The sequence below is a fragment of the Marmota marmota genome, unplaced genomic scaffold (genome assembly GCF_001458135.2).
Source record: "Marmota marmota marmota unplaced genomic scaffold, marMar, whole genome shotgun sequence".
In the NCBI taxonomy this organism is placed as follows: Eukaryota; Metazoa; Chordata; class Mammalia; order Rodentia; family Sciuridae; genus Marmota; species Marmota marmota.
The window spans coordinates 33,983,373-33,989,980 of NW_026000211.1; the positions used below are offsets into that span (position 1 = coordinate 33,983,373).

At 40.0% G+C, this 6,608-nt stretch overlaps 1 pseudogene; it reads right to left on the bottom strand.

The window, feature by feature from the left end:
- Positions 1 to 1,844: 1,844 nt before the first annotated feature.
- LOC107142579 lies at positions 1,845 to 6,320 on the bottom strand (annotated as a pseudogene).
- Between the last annotated feature and the right edge of the window lie 288 nt (positions 6,321 to 6,608).

The window sequence follows — 6,608 nt, forward strand, 5'->3', positions numbered from 1 at the left end:
AATACTGAGAAGTGGTAGAACTGGGTCATATGGTCTTTCCATTCCTAGTCTTTTGAGGAACCTCCCTACTGCTTTCCAAAGTGGTTGTACTAATGTATAACTCCATAAATACATACAAGTGTTCCTTTTCTACATCCTCAGCAGCATTTATTATTATTTACATTCTTGAGGACTGCCATTCTAACTTGAGAGAGAGAAACTCTCAGTGTAGTTTTTATTTTCACTTCCCTGACAGCTAAAGATGTTGAACATTTTTTTCATATACTTGTTGGCATTCATACTTTTTGAGAAATATGTTTAATTCACTTACCTTAATTCACTTGTCTGGGCTTATCTACTTCAATTGTTTTTGTTCATTTACAATTTCATTTGCACAAAATTTCCCCTACTGAAACCTTAAGTAAACTTGTGAAGTGGTCAGTTTGCTTCCAGTGTCCTTAGTAATGTCCTTCTTGCTTTTTTCCCAGGCAATGGTCTTCCTGCTCTCCTCAAATCTTCCTGTGTTGCCAGCTGCAAAAAACAGCTCCCAGGAAAGCTTAGAACATGTGAGTATACAACTAACTGCTAAGGCTAATGGCATTGCCTTTCTATCTGCATTTCTGTGGAGGACAACTTAAAGGCAAGGCCAGGAACTCTAATTGTGGAATTTCAAGCATCAGTCAAGATGTAGAGAATGTGGAATGTGATGTGGTTGTAATAGGAATGGTTTTCTGGAATCTTTAAAATTTAATGTAGGTGATTAACTCTTCTGGGGTCAAGAGAGCCTTTCTGAGGTCAATGGTATGATTCCTTCTCCTTACTTAGGACTAGGTTGAGACAGAATGATATTTTTAGTTTTTGCTTTCAATTCACATTGATCATGCACTTGCATTACTAGTAGTAGCATTTGCTTTTGTTTTGTTTTTCAATAGCAAATATGAATGAACAAAAAAACCAAAACATTTCTTAATGATACTTAACCAATGCTTTCTTGGCTTGAGATTTGATAAAGTTTTCCAATAGATTTCAAAGGTCTCCAACAGGAAGTGGCATGTCAAAGTTACAACTCTAAGGAAGTAATTAATGGGGTGGTGTACATGTAAATTTGGGTGGAAAAAACAAAACAGAAAGAAGACATTCCTGAGCTTTGTCATGAAATTTGTGAGACCTTCCTGTGCCTCAATGTGGAGGGCAAACAAAGCTGTACTGAGCACACTGGCCAAGGAGTTCTCATGGGCCTTAGGCTGCACATGGTATAAAACACATTCCTCAGAAGCCTCCTGGACATGTGGCATTTCCCATGTATATATAGAATGTGGAAATCACCTTGATTACCATTCTTACTGGCCTGAGCAATGTAATTACATATAATAGGCTTTTGTAATAAGCATCTTCATTTTGAATATGTTCACTGTAGCCTGTAGGTTTTATTGTGTGTAACCTAATTAAAGGAATATTGAATAAATTTGCAGTGAGTATATTAAGGGCAATTGCTAGTTGAATTCTTAAGTTTTAGGGAAAATAGAAAAGGAGATTTTATCGATTAGCAACTATGTAATATAAACTGTCTTTCATCTTTTCTTGCTTACTCTCTCTCTCTCTCTCTCTCTTTTTTTTTTTTTTTTTGAGAGTTAGTCACTTTTTAAATGTGTGTTAGTTCTGGATACAAAGAAGCAGGGTGTTAGCAGTTGGATTTTCTTCTCCAATAAAGGCAAGTTAAGAAGTGTACCAGAGACAGAAGATAAAACATGAATCTCTTTTTTTTAAGCAATCTCCCTGAAAGCCAGCAGTATTGTTGCAGTTTAAAACAGGCTTTCCACACTGTGTTTCACCCCACCAGCCCACCCTCTTTATCAGTTAGAATTCTAGGACTTGCTTGATTGGAGAGATTTTGTGGGAGGGATTTCTCCTTTGAGCCTCTCATGTGCAAAGATTGTTCTTGGAAATCTTGATGATCTCGGGGGACTCTCCGGCTCTGGATGAGGAAGGAAGATGAATGGTTCTTTATGAATTCTTCTGAGGAACTTTGTGAGGGTCCTCACTTCTGTGGAGGCTTGCAGCCCGAACTCACCCAGTTCCTGATTACTGCCTGACATCTTATAGCCCTAACGGGGACTGGGCACTGAACACATCACAGCAGTTGACCCGCATGGTCAACTGAAGGGCTTGTCCAGATTTTTTGTGAACACAGCTGCAGCTAGCCCATACTTGGAATTCTTAGCTGTCCTGAAGACTTCTTCTATGGTCTTGAACTTCAGGATTTGCACCACAGGCCCAGAGATCTCTTCCTTTTGCGATGGTCATGTCATCTTGCACATCTCCACACACAGTGGGCTGAATGAAATAGCTGAGCTCTGCAGGGGCCCCACCACCACACAGCAGCTTCATCCCCTCTTGCTTCCCTGACTGGATGTAGCCAAGGATCTTCTTGAACTGAATTTCATCTACCTGTGGCCCCTTCTCTGTTTGTCTGTCAAAAAGGTTCCCCACCACCCAAGACTTGGCCTGGATGATCCTGCTCTTCACAAACTCTGTGTCCTCCTGCGTGAAGGTTTGGGAGCAGGTGCAACAGCACTGGTCCTGGTTGAAGAACAGGGCAAAGTGGGCCTGTTCCACTGTTTAGTACACATCAGCGTGCGACATGCTGATGTTGGGGCTCTTTCCCTCCAGCTCCATGGTCACTGTCTTGAGGTTGCTGTTCCCCCTAGCAACTTGGATTAGGTGGCTGACCTTCAGCCAGGCATAGATCAGCTGGCCCCTGTCAGAGACCTCCTTGCTGCACCAAGGCAAGCCCGGCTGGAAGGTGGCCCGGAAAGCTTTTACTGTCCACGTCTTTTTTGTCCCTTTCTACTACCTGACAGATGACCTCTCTAGTGGATGGATTGACAATGGGGAATGTTTTCTTGCTGATGGCGTTAGTCCTGCCACTCATTGTTTATGAAGATCTGGTTGTTGAAGACCTTGGGCGACTGGTTGGGAGACTGTACCGCTTGGGTGGTGGTTGCTAAGATCAGACTCCCCAGACTGGCCAGTGGTTGCCAGCAGGCTGGTGCATAAAATCCTGCGGCAGAGGGCCCACAGCAGGGTGGGCAGCTAGCCGTGCTCAGACTCCTGTGCTGGTCGCTGGTCCTCTTGGCTTTCTCTTTTGTTTTCAGATTGCCACAGACTTAATTAGCACTGACATCTTGCTGTGGATTTTGTCTGCTAGTAATCACTATAACTTTACTTAGTTGGATAGATTACATATGAATTTCATTTTAGTAAAATTTCCCCTTTGATAAAGATCTCTACTTTGCCTATCTAAAATATAAATTTATAAGATAAATTTTGCTGAATTAAAAATCATCGTTTCCCCTCTCCCCTCCTTTTCCTTCAGTAAGGTTTGGTTTCAGGTATCTTTTGTAGCTTTTTTTTAACATTGCTATCTTAGTGTCTGTTGTTTGGTGGTATGACTTGATCTTTTTTGTATGTTTATTTTTTCCTTTATTTTTCAGTGATGGGGCTTTCTATAAGAATATTTCTATTCTTATCATTGTTTTCTTTCTCTTCCAGTGAATGCAATTTCGTCGTACATGGACAACTGTTTTAGAATTTGACACCTCCTCTCCTAAGATTTTGAAAGACTATAAGAGCTAAGAAAGTTGTCTGACATATAAAATGTTTGCTGTGGTCAGAGTTTTTTTTTTTTTTTTTAATAAAGTCAATGAATATGTGAACTAAACCTCTCTCACTCTTTTCCCTGTGCCTCCTGGATGGAAATAGCCACCCAGATGAATTGAATGGGATATTTATTGAATATCTACAAAGTTTTAACATCTGAAATTAAAATATGTGTGTGTGTGTGTGTGTGTGTGTGTGACATTTCTTTCACTCTTTAAAGAAACCCCTATGTGAGGTAATAATACAAATTCATTTAGGAGGGGTCTTAAGTGTGTTTCAAGTGGATCACCTACATTTGATGGGACAGAGCACTTTCTTGTGTGTTTTTATATACATTTTTTTAAATGAATATAGGGAGATATAAGTTTCAGGCCAACTCAAACAGTATTTCTGACAATTTGAAGTACTGGTCACTGTTTTATTTCTCAAATGTCATCTAAATGTTGGTAACACCTTTGATTTTTTTTTCCTGTCTGTGAAGGGAGTCTGGGAAAAAAGTCCAGTTAAGAGGATTTGTTAATATCTGCCCACCTAATTTTGCCATTTACAGAGAACTAAACTGGGCTTGACTTGTTGACAGAAGGACCAACTGTTTATTCACGTCACAAAAATATTTAGAAAATTGGGCAAATGTAAACTTACTTATTAATTATTTATAACTCCACTGTCAAAAATTCCATTTAAGATTGGGTTTATTTTCTGACATATTAGTTTTTTAATTTCTCATTGTAAATGTTGAATATTTTGCTATCCTTTCTCAGGTGAAGGTTGAATAATTTTCCCTTCTTTATTACTGTTATGATTTATATATGAAGTGTTCCACAAAACTCTTGTGTGAGACAATGCAAAAAAGTTTAGAGATAAAATGATTGTGTTATGAGAGCCTTAACCTGATCAGTAATCCACGGATCTGGATTAACTGGGCAGTAACTGTAGGCAGGTAAGATGTAACTGGTCACTGGGAGCATTCCTTGGGGCTTATATTTTTTTCCTGATCTGCAGTTTGTGCTCCCTCTCATATTCTCTCTCTCTCTCTCTCTCCTCCCTGATTGCCAGATCCTGAGCTGCTTTCCTCCTCCACACACTTTTGCCATGACCTTGGGCAATGAAGTTAACCATATATGGACTGAGATCTCTAAATCTCTGAGTACCAAATAAATTTTTCACCCTATAAAATTGTTATTGTAAACCCTTTTGATCACAGAGAAAATAAAACTGACTAAAATTAAAAAAAAAAAAAAGAAAAACCAGGAGATAAGTAAAGTTCTCTAGAAAGGAAAGAGATAAGGGAAGATGGGGGTTTGAACAAGAGTGGTAAGATAGAGTTTGGGGGCTTCCTGGAGGGAAACAGTCTATAAAAAAGAAGGGTGACTGGGGGCTGTCAGGACTCTTGGAGGGAGACATGTGTTTAATCTTCATGAAGACATCCAGGGAAGGTATCGTCCATCCCTTTTGATAACTGAGGAAGTTGAGGCCACCAACAGGATAAAGTTACATCTGTATAAAGCCCAATGGCAGGTTGTGTGTGTGCCAAGTGTGAGGAGACCCAAAAGTGAACACTGGACAGAGATATCTTCTTCAAACCACAGTGTTTAAGGAGTATTTATGAAGTTTTATTGTGTCAAGTATTCTTTTGAGTTTCAACACAAAATCATTGGTTATTGTTATGAATGAGAAAACCTACTCTATGGTATGTGAATATATTTCTTGTTAGTATATTGCAGTTTGGACTGTTTTTGGATTGTATCAAAGTTTCAAGCCTGGCTTTAGGGTAGTACTAGGCAAGAAATTAACCTTCAGAAATAAAATGTCAGCAGGAGCTTGAACTCAGGTCTGCTTCCCCTGAGGCTGGTGTTTTTAATGGTTGTGCTCAGTCCAGAGAACATCAATAGAATGATCCATCGGTTTCTTATTGGAAGCATCCAGCTGGCAGCCCCAAGGACATTGTGGTCACAGATAAGGGGGGCCTTAGTGCTAACAGGAGCAGTAGTGGGAGGAATAGATTGCCATGCTTAATTTGAAAAACCATAGAATAACCTGTTAATGTCCTTTTGTGTTATTAAATAAGAAATCCAACTGTATTTTTAGGTGCTTTATTTTCACGTTAAGATACCCTATCAACTAGCTAGGCATGGTGGCACACGCCTAAATTCCCAGTGGAAATCTGAAGCAGGAGGATTGCAAGTTCAAAGCCAGGCTCTGCAAAAGTGAGGCACTAAGAAACTCAGTGAGACCCTGTCTATAAGTAAAATACAAAACAGGGCTGGGGATGTGGCTTAGTGGTTGAGTGCCAATGTGAGTTCAATCCCTGGTACCTCCCTACACCGCCCCCCCCACCCCCCCAAAAAAAGATAAAGATGTCCTATCAACTGATTAGTTTACAAAGATTCATTGAGCAGGAAAGGAATGACTGGATACTCTTGTTAGCTTGGTTGTATGTAACATGGAGACACTTTATTTTAAATTTTAAAAATGAAATCTATGGCAAAATCTGATTTATCAAGCCATACCCACAGCTGCTTGTTCTTCAAGTACAGCTTAACAAGCCATTTTGTAGAATAATGAGCTCCTTGCAATTCACTGTCTGATCCTCTCTCCAGCGGCAGTGGCATCCTCTGGTTGCTTGTTAGAAAGTGCAGGATCTCAGGTTCCACCCAGATCCTCTGAATTAGACTCTGCATTTTGACGGGGTTCACAGGTGATTCATACATACATTACAGTTTGAGAAATACTGCTGTAAGGCAATTTGGGGCTCTGCAGTGGATTAAAAAATATTGGGAATGTCTTGGCCTTGCCTAAGCTTGCTTGTAATGGCAATTAGCTGAAAGCACATGAACTGGCAATTAACAAAGGCAGCAAGATTTCCTTGCCAAGCCAGTGGTACCCACAAAAAGGTTGTAAGTGTTGGGAGGAAAGAGCAAATCACAGCCAATTAAGTCCACCAGGGGAGATGTCAAGCCAGTTGCCTT